The sequence below is a fragment of the Castor canadensis genome, chromosome 8, assembly GCF_047511655.1.
Source record: "Castor canadensis chromosome 8, mCasCan1.hap1v2, whole genome shotgun sequence".
Taxonomy (NCBI): Eukaryota; Metazoa; Chordata; class Mammalia; order Rodentia; family Castoridae; genus Castor; species Castor canadensis.
The window spans coordinates 33,077,832-33,093,553 of NC_133393.1; the positions used below are offsets into that span (position 1 = coordinate 33,077,832).

The 15,722-nt window shown below is 35.0% G+C and overlaps 1 non-coding gene across 1 annotated transcript; it reads left to right on the forward strand.

Moving 5' to 3' along the window:
* The first annotated feature begins 2,768 nt into the window (after positions 1-2,768).
* Positions 2,769-2,874, forward strand: LOC141410539 (U6 spliceosomal RNA). Its single transcript, XR_012435389.1, has one exon. It is a non-coding gene; the product is annotated as a U6 spliceosomal RNA (small nuclear RNA).
* Positions 2,875-15,722: the final 12,848 nt, after the last annotated feature.

The window sequence follows — 15,722 nt, forward strand, 5'->3', positions numbered from 1 at the left end:
AGCATAGTGCAATCAGCAAACTCAAATAATCAAAATCTTTTCCTAGCCTACAGGAAAAAAAATGACATCATTGACTACCTTCTCAGTGTTAATTTATTCTCTACATACATTTATCTTTAATCCCTTGGTATCTGCTGCTGGTGTCCTCTAGGGAAACATTGATGTTAGTGAAATTTACAGAGATTGCAATAGCTACTAGATTTAGAGCTTTTTCTGTACTTTATGCACTATCTATATGTTTTAAGAGATAATGCAATCCTGACAGTTATGGCATGAATTACAGATATTTTTATCCTCTTTTTTATCAATGAGAAAAAATGAAGGTTTATACATACAGTGGTGTAGGCAACACTAGCTACTAAAACAGATAAATCATGACATGTTAGTGGCTACAGTAATAGGAAATTCATCCTCTTATACCCAACAGTCCAATGAGAGGATGGTCTTCCATACAGTGATTCAAGGCTCAAACTCTATACTGTTGTAACTCCACTGTCTGTAACATTTAGCTTCCAAAGTCACTATAGAAGACAGAGTTGAGAGGAGGCACACCAACTTCCTAATCCTGTTAGCCTAGAAATAGAATGCTTTATTCCTGGTCACCTTCTAGTCAAGAATTGGTGGCATGGTATCATAGAAATGCAAACAGAATTAGAAAATTGTGCCAATTACCTGGAAGCCTCTGCTTAGCAACATCTCCATTCCAATTTGTGTATGGAAGCACAAATGGTTGGTGAAGAGCTGGTCATTTTGCCAGAGACGGTATGCTACTTTCCTAAGAGCTCTCTGTAGTAAGTAATGAAGTTGGAATATGAAGCCATGTATGAATCCATATTTAAAATCCTTTTCATAATGCTATATTTGTGAAAATATGGCTCATGATTTATTGGCTTCTCTAATGACTGAAGTCTTTATGTTTCTGACTATAAATAGCATCATGAAATTATAGCAATATATTTTATGGCATTCTTCAGAGAACACCATTTCTTCCTGTAATTCTGCCATCAAAATAATCTTGAGAACTTCTGTTATTCAGTAGTAGATAGTTATGCTCTAAGATTATGCTAGAAGTCACAAAAAGACATAATTTTCATTAGTCAAAAGGGACCATTTTCTGCCCTTTACTGAGTAACATTCTAGTAGAGAACAAAACTTAAATGTACAATTTTCCAAACCAAATATTATTCAGTTATACTTTGCTGCATCACTCATTCAGTAGAGTCATATTTGACCTGACACAGAGTATGTTTCCTATCCCAGGCTTTTCTACCAAAAACTTTCACAGACAGGCTAGATCTTTATAAAGTTTTCATATCAGAGATAACTGCTTCTGTTGGCTGTGGTTTTTTTTTTTTAATGCCTTGTAATATCCAATGGTAATGGGAAGTTATAGAAACTCAAAGAAGATAAGAAAATATACAGAAAATGGAAAGATAATTACAGCTGCCCTCTTCCCATGTCTTTTAAACAAAATACCCTGAAATTTTTTTCTACCTATATTGCTAAGGAAATTGAGCTTCTTTACAAATAAACAAAATAAAACCGTTCCATCGCTCTTTAATTCAACAAATTCAATTTTATATTCATTCAACAAAGTGACTGTTATTATTAACAGAGGAGACTACCCGGTTGAGAATCTGTACTATAATAAATAGGGTTTTGCTATGTCCAACCCTTCTATCAATCAGCATGTAATTATAATGTCTAAATCATAGCCACCAAAAATGTGTATTTAATTATAACTCAAATGGGAAGGGGAAAATAAGTCCTATAAATAAATTCTAATATTATTATTCTATAAAATATTTAAAAAGTAGAAAAATATAAGAAATTATAGTCATAAAATTAGCTCTTTTGAACTATTAGCATTAACAGTCATCAATTATATGATATAAATATTTATTGAGCACTAACTATATGCAATGAACCATATTAGTGTCTAATAAATATAAATAAGATGTCACTTTCCCCTTCAAGGTGCTTACAATGCAGCTGGAGAAAATATAGATATCCATACTTCAAAACACAAAATAAAAATAACATCTGTGAAAACAGCTCCTCTCATAGTTCATCAATGGGCAAAGAATTGTATATTCTTATCATCTTTATCGAGGTCTGCCAGGGAATACATAAACTTAGTCTATTGAAAAATAGACAACCATCAAAATATTAGGGATCAAGATGAGGTTCTTTATTAAACTAAGTTATGGCCATGAGATGAGTAAGGTCCTAAAGGCCAAGGATTCATCATTCCCATCTCAATGAGATTCCAGAGGGTGCTATACACACAAGAGAGAATGACAAATTTGTCAGTAATTTACTGCTAGTAATTCCCAATTAGATCTAGTAATACATCTGAGTAGAAATGCTTAACTTAGAGGAAAGAAAGGGCCTCTTCACAGTCTTAGGTTTCCATTTACATTTCACCTCTAACAAGCTAAATCCAAAGTTATGAGAAACCCAATGTATGAAAACAATCGTGTGAAATCAACATAGCTCATCACTCTCCACAGATTCTTTTTACAATGTAACAGACTGAGAGAGAGAGAAAGCAAGGAGGAAAATGATGTGCATCACTTTGTGGCACTGTGTGCCTAAATTGTGTTTGGAATCTGGCAAAGTTGTTTCTGGGTGAGGTGAATGAGTAGAAGAAATGTGAGAAGGAATGGTTCAATAAGGAAGAGAGACCTTCCCTCAAATTATCCATGTTTTAGAAAAGATTGCTGAGAAACATTCCAACAATTTGCTTTCTAAAAATTTCATCATGAGTGCTTGCTTCAGCAGCACATATACTAAAATTGGAATATTCAGAAAAGATTGGCATGGACCTTGCTCAAAAATAACACTCAAATTTGTGAAGCATTCCATAAAAAATATTCATCATAATAGAGTAACATCATAAAAGAATCCAAAGACAGATTCAGATATGTTGGAATCAATCAAAACTACTTCTCCTTTGGGAAGGTGAAAGGGACCCTGCAAGGTGAGGAGAGTGAGTAAAGTGGGTAATTCCTCTGCCCTACACCTAATATCATTGTTATTTTGAGACATAAGTTAAATCTTTTTCTTTTATATCATAATAAATTTAGAAAACTACAATTGGGTTCATTTTGCTTTGTTTCTTTCCAGAAATATTTTTTTACATTTCCTTTCAAATCATCTTTTATAATACTTCTATTTTTGTAGACCTGTTGCTGCCTTAGGGCCAAAAAATAGGTAACAATAAAAATGATTTCATACAGCCTAACAATATTTTCATCCAGTAGCTCAAATAATTCACCAGTCCTTCTCCTTTCTGAATACTTAACAATAGTATCACATTTTGTTTGCAAGAATCTGATTTTGTATTTGCTATCATATCACCAAACACCTCATCCTTTCCATCCACTATCTTGTGAATCTATTGAAGCAATAGTCAGGATTTTCATTACCATGTAACTCACTGATTAAGACAGGATTTCAAATTTCAACAGATTACATCCTAATTTGTTTAAAAATATGGTGCAATCCTGTACTTTACAAATGAAACATATTGAGGAAGGGTCATAGCCACTGTTCAGACTGGTGTAATAGACTAGAAAGAATGGTCTCTGAGCCTTAGAGAGGGGGAAAGGTGAGGAAAAGTGTGATAAAAATGGCTTCCCTCTTACCTTAGCAATTTATCCCATCAGGGATGTGGTTATAAGGCTATCTAAGTTTCTTTCAATGCATTGAACTGCTTCCCTCCCTCCTCCCTTACCCCCTCACCCAGTTTTAAATTCTCAAGGCCCTGCCATAGCCAGACACATCAAGGAAACTGGGATGATTGATGGCCTGTCTCTATCACTGGGGGAGGTAGTAAAGCAACAGTTAGCTTCAGGAAGGAGCATCTTTCCATACCCCAGGTTGTTGCTCACTTGTCAATATCCTCAATAGTACATCTCTGAATGTTTCTTATTGCTCAATGAAAAAATCTGATTGTTTTGCCTAGCATCTAATAGTTATTAATATCCTAATATTATTAAAGTTTGCAATATTGAGCTGAATTGTAAGAACCTGACAAGAACCTATGTGTGTGGAAATGTAATTACAGTGGAAGTTTAATGATAAATCACCACAGTTTCTCTCAGCCTTAATAAACTGTCAGGTACTACCAAGTAAAGCAGAAACAATTAAGGGAAGCAACAGGATCTTGGGCTGAGGGACAGGAGTGATGGAAGAAATAGAACCTTTGCACTCCCAGAATAGCTCACACAAACTGCTGGTGCCAAACAGCTGATGAACTCTGGGTAGCCAGAACATCAGTCTCTTTATTCACTCACCTGGAATGTGGCACTTTGATTTCTCCAAGTAAGGAGTGGTATTTTCAACTATGATAACATATCTCAGACATCCAAACAATTCATTAAATTCTACCTATTATTCTAGGTTCACCTCAGTACCTGTCTGAAGAGGTTATTTATTTGTAGAACACTAACTTCTTATTTAGTTTTGTTCAAAGGTAGAAAATGAAATCCTCTCATTTGTGACAGCATAGAAGGACCCAGAGGATCAAATCAGGAACAGAAAGATAAGCAACTTTTGTTTTCACTTTTTACTCAGATATGGAATCTGAAAATGCCAATCTCATAGAAGGTGAGTGGAATAGGGTTACCAGAAGCTGGGGAGAGTAGGAGTTAAGGAAAAAAAGGGGAGATCAGTAAAAGGGAACAATGTTTTAGTTTGATTCAATGATTAAGTTCTGGTGTTTTATGGGACAACAGGCAATGATAATAAACAATAATGCATGACTACACTGAGAATGGTTGCCCTCAAAATGTATGCAATGCACAATTGCACAACTATAGACAGCAGCCCTCGGGGCATGGGCTGGGGAAATCTCAAATTTACCTCCCTAGATATCTGATAGACAATTTCTAAGGATGATAAGAACAGAATCACAGTGCTAAAAATGAACATTATATAAGTATAATGGCTTCATGTAATCAAGCCACCTTAATCAAATATTTTTCAATTATTTTCCCATATATAGTTAACCATCCTATTTCATAAATATAATACACTCTAGAGTACTATATTATGAGAAAAGATAAGGTAATAAAATATAGGAAAAGGGGACCAGGAACTAGAGAAAAGGGTAGATCAAAAAGAATTAACCTAGAAGGTAACACACATGCACAGGAAATCAATGTGAGTCAATGCCCTGTATAGCTATCCTTATTTCAACCAGCAAAAACCCTTGTTCCTTCCAATTATTGCTTATACTCTCTCTACAACAAAATTAGAAATAAGGGCAAAATAGTTTCTGCTGGGTATTGAGGGGGTGGGGGGGAGAGGGAGGAGAGGGAGGGGGCGGAGTGGGTGGTAAGGAAGGGGGTGGGGGCAGGGGGGAGAAATGACCCAAGCCTTGTATGCACATATGAATAATGAAAGAAAAAAAAAAAAGAAAAGATATCTACAAAAAAAATAAAATAAAAAAATAAATATCTACAAAGTAAAAAAAAAAAAAAAAAGGAATAAAATTTCATCTCAACCGTGAGTCATAACAAGAAATCAACAAACAAACTCAGATGTGTAAGGAAAGAAGTGGCAGTGATATCATTGCATGGATCTGTGTAGTCAGGTGTCAAGGAAATGCTGAAGGTCATGGAATGATAAAGAAAGTAATTCCCTTAGCATATACAGCAAGATTTTCACCACATTGACCATTTTTGGAGCAACACGTGTTTTCGGTGGTTTATTAATCCTTTTTGTTTATCTGTTCAGGAATTCCTAGTGAAATATAAGTATCTCAGAAAAATCTGTTTAGAAGGTTATGATCGGCTGGGGGCATGGCTCAAGTGGTAAGCACTTACCTAGAAGATTCTGATCAAGCACAAAGCCTAAAGCTAAGTAAGAATTTAAATCTTTTGACTACTCACTCTTTTGTGAAACAATGGTTGTTCAAACACTTATACTAATATTTCTTTTCAGAAGCGGACCAACTTGGATTTTTTTTTCATATGAATACTTCTAGAGAAAGGGCCAGATGGGATTAGAATGTGGAAACAGGGCCAAAAATAGGAAATTAGGTGTCAGGGGAACAAAAGGACAAGTAGAGAAAAGTTCAGAGAAGTTACTCTGCTTCCACTGAGAATCTACACATTGGAGCTTTATCACAACTGAGTCTTTTGAGATTCATCTGTCACTAGACAGTACTAAGCACAGTGTCTTTAAAGGAAATCTTTGTTCTAATTCCCTCCTGACAGGAAACAGCTTCTGGGTTCACTCAACCCTATCTTTATCCTTTACAAAAGAAAACTATAGAGAGAATGTTTTTTTTTTTCCCAGGGGTTCTTCTAGCTCTTCTTATTTAACTAGCTCTGTCTAACCAGACTACTGCTTAAGACTCCCTTCGTTCACTTTCTACAGCATGCACACAACAGAAAACCCTGCTTAGATGCTATTATTTTCTTTCTTTGGGGGTTCCTCAAAGTTTAAACATCCCAGAAAGGAATTGTTTGTAACTAGGTCACCTAAGTGATTGATAAAGGGGCCGGAACATTCCAAAGATAGAGTAACTATTCCTTCTTTCCCTCAACCCAACACTAGTGAGAATACATGACCCAGATTCAATTAAATCAGAAGATAAAACTTCCAATCAGATATTAAAACACAAAGAAATGACAATATTGCTCACCTTAAACATTTTAAGGGTCCTAACACATTATATTAATAATATTACAGACTGAGCTTTGCTTCAAAGCAGGATTCTATCTACCTTACCATAGAAAAATGAGCATTCATTTAATTTTAAGGAATTCCAGAAAGCATATTCACTCACAAAATTCAATAACCCCTATCAGCTTTTTATTGTGCCTCTTAGTTATATTTTCTAATACTTATATCCAAATTTGTGTTTATTGCCTGGCTTATAATTCCATATGCATTGCAGAATTGCAGGAATTTTCTCAAGACATATTTCTAGGCTCAGGTCTTAATGATCATCTATTTCTAATGATCAAAACACTCTCATTCTATGTATGTCAAGTAGGATTCTTGGCTGCAAGCAAGAGAAGATGACTCTGGCTAATTTTAATAGAAAAAATAGTTATTAGAAAGATAATGAGTCTCATAGGGCCTGCAAAAGGATAAAAATAGACTGACAATAAGTGAACGTGGTAGACAAGAAGCAAGAAGTAAAACAATTGCCTTTGAACAGAAATGTCCAACTGAAAGATAGCTTCTCCTGCTGTGGAACACTGACATTTTTGGACACTGCTAGACACTGTACCCTTGCTGGACACCATGAGAGTTAAGAATGCATCTGAAATTTCTCTCTCTTGCAGCATCACTGGATTAAAATTTCCAGGCTGAAACATCTAATTGGCCATGCCTAGGTCATGGCCTACTATCTGTTCTGCTAAATCCTCACACAAATTCTTTCTTCAAGTAACTGTTGCTGCTAGGCAACTTTGCTTTGAATGAGTTTCATGACAATGAAAAGCTGAAACTAAAAAGGGGGAAATGGCATTTCTATATGTAGTTACATATTTACTTATTTATTCATTTATATAGCTATTTATTTATGTAGCTACTACTCAAATAGTAATAAAGATATATATTGTAACTTTTGGGGCAACAAAAGTATGAAAGCTGGCCATTAACATAGCACCTCTGCTATTGGCATTAATCTCACTGAAGCCCCATGTTTGGTGTGCCCCAAATTCCTAGGACACTCCCCAGATCCAACAAAGAGGTTTTTCTTTCTCCAGTGGTGTTATTTCTTGATTATAAGCGAAAAGCTGGCCTAGGAACAGGTGGTTTTCTTCAATCAGCTGAGCTCCTGAATGATGACAGGAGAGCTAGGGTTTGAAAGAGCTGTCACTGGCTGGCAGTGGCTCAGTTATTCCAAGATTCCTTGTTACTTTCTGAAGAGAAGGGAAATTTTCAGAAACTACAAAGCTTCTCTCAGCTTTGATTTGGCCCACAGCTCACAACAGCTGTGAAAGTTGCCTCTTGCAGGGACAAAAAAAAAAAAAAAAAAGGTCAAGACTGGTTATAATGTGGTTTTTCTAAAAGTGTATTGTTTTCAGAAGAAAGAAAAAAAAAACACCATCCATGAATATGCAGAAAATGAAAAACAGGAAAAACATGTTAGCCATATTTCAAGCAAAAGATTTTGGGCCCCAAATTCCAATTACTATATGCTTCTAGGGGCAGAATGAATAATAACTACTTGTCTTTGAAATGCTTTAGGTTACATTTTAGCTTTTATCTCCAAAAACATTCACTGCTTTTAGATTTCTTAGCTCCTATGGTCTGAATAATGGAGATGGGGGACCCCTAAATATTAACAGGTGAGTGAAACAAAATTATTTTTAAAAAAATAAGATATTGACTTTCATTGTATTCTGCACATTCTAAAGCAATGTGAAAGATTTTTCTCCATAGACATATTTTCTTTTATTTATTCCCTGCTATAAAGAGATTTTCTCCCTAATTTATTCAAACATGTCTCTCCTCTAGGGATTCAAACTGAAAAAAAAAGGAAAGATTTTCCTTTTTTTTTTTTTCAACAGCATTAGAATAAGAGTGAGGAGAAATATTCTCAAATAGTTACTGAGGCTTTTTTTTTTTTTTTAAGGATTCTGTTATCAATTAGTGGGAAGTGTCTGTATCACTTCGATAGTAAGTGTCAAGAGAAAGGTCAATATTAATTATTTAGGATAGTGGTTCTCTGTCCTAGATGGACATTCGAATCACCTGGAGAGCTTAAGCAAAGCAGATGCCTGGCCTTACTTCAAACCTACTAAATCAGAATATCTAGACATGAAGCATGGTCGTGGGTGTTATGTTTTAATGTTCAGTTGAATGTAATGGTAACGGGGGTGAAAACTCCTTCTCCAACAAAGCTGCCACTTCTTTGTGGTTGAGGATCAAGTCTGTACAAAAAGATTTCCATCAGTCCACAAAGAAAGAATCAGAGCAAAAATTTTCCACTCTGTCTTTTGGAGGAATGGACTCTACAACCTTAGCACATGAGCCCAGATGGAATGTAACAACAGCAGCAGTAACAACAAAAATAACTTTACCAAGTCCCACCTATCCGCCTCTCCTCCTCCCTAATTAGACTTTATGACCCCAAATTGGTGCCTTACACTTGTAACTTCAGGATCTTAGAGGCTTGGAGATCCTGGCTCCCACTCCATTACTTTGCTATAAATTGTATTCACAATCAGAGAACACAGGAATCCCAAGGCATGTGCCCTTGCCAATTTCTGGAAACATTTTTAAAGTACTTTTAAGATTGTAGGGGTGAGTTCCCCACAGGTATTCACTTGATGGGCAGAGAAAACTCAGTTAAAAGGAGCAGAGAGAAGGCTGACACTGAGCCCAGCTGGAACTCAACTCTAACAGCACAGAGCAATGACTCTCCAGCCTGACATTCTGATTCAGTACATCTGAGGTGAAGCCTAAAGATTGGCATTTTTTAATAGGAACCTCAGAATATTCTGCAACAGATGGCCTGCAGACCACCCAGAGAACATGGGCATAGACTGTTATAGGAAACGCTTTCAGAGAAATCTGGAATGTTTAGGTGGGGAAAGCTAAGCTGTCTTCAAATATTTAAAGGGTTTTCCTGTTAGGAAAAAAAGTTAAATATATTTTATAGAGCCTTCTCTTCTTTAAGACCCAAAAAGTCTGAAAAAGGAAAAATGAATTGAAAATTCAGAAGAATGGACTTGGCTTCAATTTAAAGGGGAATTTTATGGCAATCAGACTAGACTGCCTTAGCAAACAGTATTTCTAGATTCATCCAAGAATAATTGCCACTTAGCATAGATACAATTAATGGGACTCAAGAATGTAGTGAGTAGGCAATTCGGTTTTCCATGTCCTTTAAAACACAGATTAATTCAGAATAATAGACCTCGTTGCAAATCTAAATCTTTATCTCTGCAGCCAGATGAAAAACACAACTGATTAGCTAACTTCCTAAACCATCCCATTATCTAAGGAATCCTGAAACCAGGAATTAAGAAACTTTAATCAGTTAATAAGACTGTCAGAATAAAATAATGATCAACAAATGTAAGAGAGAGAGAGATGAGAGATGAGAGATTTATCTCTAGCTAAGAGGAATGAAGCATACTCCATCTCTCTTGCCAAATGCAGCTATAGAAGAACACACCTGGGAGTAATGTGCATGCAATAATTATTTGAGAACTCCAAAAAGAATTTAGTGCCAAGTAGGTTAGAATAAAAAGACCAGGATTCAAATTACCACCAACTAACAGTGAATTCACCAATCTCCCTCCCTGACCCAGGAATTTCATTTCCTGAAGTCAAGATGGCTTTAGAAGGGATCATTGGTACACGGAGCAATCCAGGAAAAACATTCTAATTCTGCCTCCAGAAGTGCTAATAGTGTATCCTAATGCCTACAGAAAGTGTGCAACTCCATGATCAAAACTTGATACCTGAACCCAGTTACATTAATTGCTACTAAAGTAAAATATCAACATTCTATATAGAATTTCAACAATACTAAGAGACTCATCATATTATTCAAAATGCCCAAGTGTCTTAGTATACATAGAACCTGGACGGTTTCAACTCTCATAGGAAAAGACAAACCAATAATTGCCATTACTGAAATGAGATAGATGTAAGAATTATTTGACAGAAATTTTAGTTGTAAGACTTCTCCAACAACAACAAAAAATAATGAAAACACCCTTAAAATAGAAAATCTCTGCAAAGAAATAGGAGACAGAACTAAATGGAGGGCTGGCAGAGTGGCTCAAGTTGTAGAGCACCTGCTTAGCCACCATAAGGCCCTGACTTCAATCCACAGTGCTTGAAAAAAAAAGAAAAGAAAAAAGAAAGAAAAAAGAAATTAAAAATTTCTAGCTGAAAATTATACCTCCCAATGAAGGAAAGAATCAGTAAACTAGAAAATCCATGAGTTTATTATATTCTCTTGTACAATGGAGACAAGAAACAAAAAGAAAACAAGTGCTGAGTATCAGGAACTTGTGGGACAACAATAAAGGGTCTAACATGCATCATCATTGCCCCAGAAGGGGTAAAGGGAAAAATGTGAGGCTAAACAAAATATCTGAAGGAATTATGTCTGCAAACTTCTCATGTTTGGTGAAAGACTGCCTACAGAAGATTCTGCCTGCATCCCGGGCCAAGTGGAAAAAGAATTAGGAGAGAAAATAAATCACTGGGATTAGTCCTATTTTAGAATTGTAGCTGCTGGGAATCCAGAGAAATGGGGATGGGGCATTGAGGGAGAATAAGAAAGAGTAATAGAAGTGGTGAATGTCACCAAAGTATATTACATGTATGTATAGAAATGTCATAATGAAGCCCCTCGCTTTGTACAATTAATTTATAATAATGAAAAAGCAGTTTAGAAAAATAAGCAAAAAAAAAAAAAAGGCTATTAGTGTTAACCCACACATATTGCTCAAATTTTTTAGTTGCATACACATTCATTTGGAAAGACAAGGACTATTTACTCTGTTTTACCCAGAACTGTATCATCATTCTTACAGAATAATTCTTGAGCAAGCAAGGTTAAGAAAAACATATACTCTTGGAAAATTACTAAATATTAAAAAGTTACTTCTTGAATCTTTAGATAATATTATCGTAGATGATTGCTAAATAAGTCACTTTGTTTTCCATTGACAGGCTGCTCAAAGGAATCCTGTTTAATTATATTCCTAGTCACTGTTTCTCAGCTCATTGCCTATGTACTTTGAAGAACTAGAATATTCTAATTGTGTCTAGGAAAATCATCATTTAGAAAAGTTAAAGAATTTGTCCCTAAATATATATACTTTATAGTTTAGTCACAATTTTGGACTGACTATCCATGCCATGATACCAATAAATAATGGAAGGTGGCTATATATATATATATATATATATATATATATACATATACACAAAAAACAGTCTGGTGTGCTGGCACATACTTGCAATCCCAGCAGTCAGGAAGCTGAGGAGAGATCTTGAGTTTGAAGTCAGATTGGGCTACATAGCAAGTTCAAAAGCCAGTTTGAGCTACATAGTGAGACTATGTCTCAAAACAACAACAATGAAAATAAAAACCAAACAAAAACAATGTAGAAATACAGTGTTACTGTAATAAATTATTTCATGTGTTCATTTTTATATGAATTTGGTGAATATTTATTGAGAATCTATTTGTCAGGTTCTACTTTCACAACGTGACAGTCAATAAATTAGATGAGATCCTATTTGATATTTGAATAATGCAGGCATGACTCTTCTTTATTGTTGTTTTGAATGCGAAGATGTTTTTCCTTAATTAATCTGGAAGTTGACTTTTGTCTCTCTAAACTTTATCAAAGGATAAAGACTAAACAAATACATATTTTGCCATTGCAAATTTCATGTTCAACTAAGTGACATTAAACATAACAATGTGGTTTAAGTCTGAATATCCCAGCTCACTGAGTTCAACACTCACTGTGAATATATTGCTTAGAAACATTTTGCAAATTTCCTAAATCTGAGCAAATATGCCAGATTTACAAAAGGAGTGAAAATCACACATTGAATCCAGTCTTCTTTTTACTATGATTTGTCCTCTCCTTCTTAAAGTTAATAATTATAGCTTTTATTTTATTAAAGCAACTTTTTAACTTTAAGAGATTAAATGACTTGATTAGCACAGTGAAGCTTTTCTCAGGTGCTGTTTTGAATGCCAAAATTAACACCTCGCGCCTAAAAAATGAAGCTAAGGTGTTAAAAGAAAAATTAATTTGCTTATTCATTTATATGTTATTTTGGTCTAGTAGCAAGAAACGGGCACTTGAAATATGTTTATTAGTTCACGAACTTCGGCAAATCTAAGTTATTATTTTGCCTTTGTTACAGAAGTGATCATATTTCTAAGTTAGACATGAGGTTTCTTCTCATTGTTTTACCTTTTCTTTCCTCCTTCATCTCACTCTCCATTTCTCCCTTCCATCACACCCCGTCTTCTGATCTTCTACTTTACCATCTCTGGTTAATAACCACTTTCTCAAAATGTTCTCACCTGGTGCTGAAAGCGTGAGCAAATATGCCTAGGCATAGTTCACAGAAAATTTTAACAGATAGCAGGGCAATTCCACTATCACTATAATATGGGGTAGGCGTGTGTGTGTATGTATGAGTGAATGTGAATGACCTTCACCGGGAAGAAACACACTCAACCAATTACAGCTGGTGGAAACTACAAAAATTTCAGAAATCACATAACCTCTCAGGTTTGTTTGGAGGCATTTTCCCCCTAACATTGATTAAATAGCTATCATTTTTAACAAGTGCATTCCTCCCAACCCCCAAGGGAGGATAGTACGATTGTAATTATGCTACATTCTTCTGAGATTCCATAACGAGCTATTATTTTGCTAATGGAATATTCAAGTAGTCTGTAGTAATTTATCAAATAGTCCCAAATCCCATTTTCTCAGTGTGAATCTTTTTGTTCACAGGTAAATTGATGTGTGGGGGGTTATCAAGGCTTTTTTGTAATTCAAATTATTCCTTCCACCTCCCTTCGCCAAAAAGAAATGCCATCTTAAAAGAGTTTTTAGAAATGTTTAGAATTAAAATTGTACAGACTTCATGCAAGTAGTAATTTCTGCATTTTAATTTGTTTTATGATTTTTTGCATTTTTGATGCCTAATTTTGCAAATGCCACTAAACTGAAGGTGGAGGGAGGCAAAAATGTGATTCAAATTCTTTCACCCCTTAGTCTACTCTTTTGTCAGCTGAACTACTAGTAGGAGAGCACTAAACTAAATTAGGGATCCAGGAACAGGAACCCTTCTCAGCACAAGCTCTCCTGTTGTCCTTTGCTGTGAAAAATGGGTTTAAAAAATATGCTTCTCAATGAAATTGACACCACTTTTTGACAATGACCTCTTTAGGGCATTATATGTTGTGCATATACTATTAACATAAAAGCTCGAGAAAAAAAAAAAAAAAAAAAAAACAAGGGCAAATAGTGATATTGGGAGAAGGGTTTATAAACCAAGTATCTCTCACCCAAAATGCTTGAGGCCAGAAGTATTTTGGAGTTGGGGTAGCTTCATATTTTGGAATAATTGCAAGAATGTAAGGAGATATCTTGTGGATGGGACCTAACTTAAACATGAAATTCCATTTATGTTTCATAAACATATACACATAGAAGTCTGAAAGTAAATGTATCCAATATTTTATTGCACTGGCATTTGGACTGAGACTCATCACATGAGGTAAGTATGGAATTTCCTACTTGTGGTGCCATATTGGTGCTCAAAAAGTTTCAGATTCTGGAGTGGTTTAGTGTTGGAGTTTTCAAGTTAGAAATGTTCAAAATGAACTTAGATAACATAAGACAAAAACAATTTAAATGTATGGTTAACCAAACAACTGACTGAAGGGTTCCAGGTCTTGACATGGGATGGTAGACTTGTGCTGCTGACTCAGTTTCTTCAAGTCAACTTTGAAGTTTACTTCATAATACTATACCACTGTAAGAAAACATTTTTGAGATGACAGATACCTAATTTTCTTCCCAGGGGCCTACCCTTGTCCCTATTTTTAAACTCACCAAAATTTACAGAGACTACAGCTTGGCTCTTGAATTCTACTAAAATACATTTCCAGAAATTCAGAGCATCTTTTCTATTCAGAGATCTTGTTGAAACAGAGTAGCTGATACAGCAGGGATGCACGGACTCACTAAAATAACTAGATGACAGCACTTACAATTGCCCCAAAGACTCAAATTAGACAACACACACCACTGTCTACATGCTTAAGATCTTAAGCAAAAATGCTAGCTCAGATTAAGAATTAAATAGAAGGTAATCCTAGTCCCAGAAATATTAGAAAATATTAGCCATATGAAAAAAATACAAAAACATTCCATGTAGGAATAGTAGGTATAAAAATACAGGTATATCTTTCATAATTAAAGAAAGATTTGGATTTAGAAGGATCATCGAGTGTCCTTCTCAACAACGATTTTTGAAAGGTACACAGAGTATAATTAGACATAAGAATATCACAGGTAAAGAGGAAATTCAGAGTGTTGATAAAGGAAAAGTGAAGGAAGGAATAAATACCCTAACTTAATACAATCTTAGAAGAAAAAGTCAAAATGGAAAGGAACAGATGGAGAACATGCTGGAAGAGATATGATAAATAGAATTATCAAATTATCAAAAAATTATTATTAAGGGAACATTTAATGTTGAAAAGATTGGGAATGAAGGTGAGAGCCAGGTGATAAAAGAAACAAGATCCAGACCAAATGTAGATTGAATTTGATGAGTCATAGAGCATGAGAAATGAGAAGTTGATTGTCTTGTCAAGGAAAATATCTTCTCAGGGGAAAATAATGTTACTATGTTGTTAGGATAAAATATATAAACTTCTTAAATACATACATATACAAATATGAGAATTTATCATAATAAGAATCATAATTATGTGTCTTTAGGGAAGAACAACTGTCATAATAACAAAAATATACTATGTGTACATATATTTTTCCTTTTTTGGGGGGCAATACTGGGGTTTAAACTCAGAGTTTCATGCTTGCTAGGTAGGTGCTCTACTACTTGAGCAACACTGCCAGCCCCTTTTGCTCTGGTTACTTTAGCATCAGGGTCTTGCTTTTTGTCCAGTCCCATCTGGACTATGATCCTTATAATTGGGATTATAGATATGTACTACC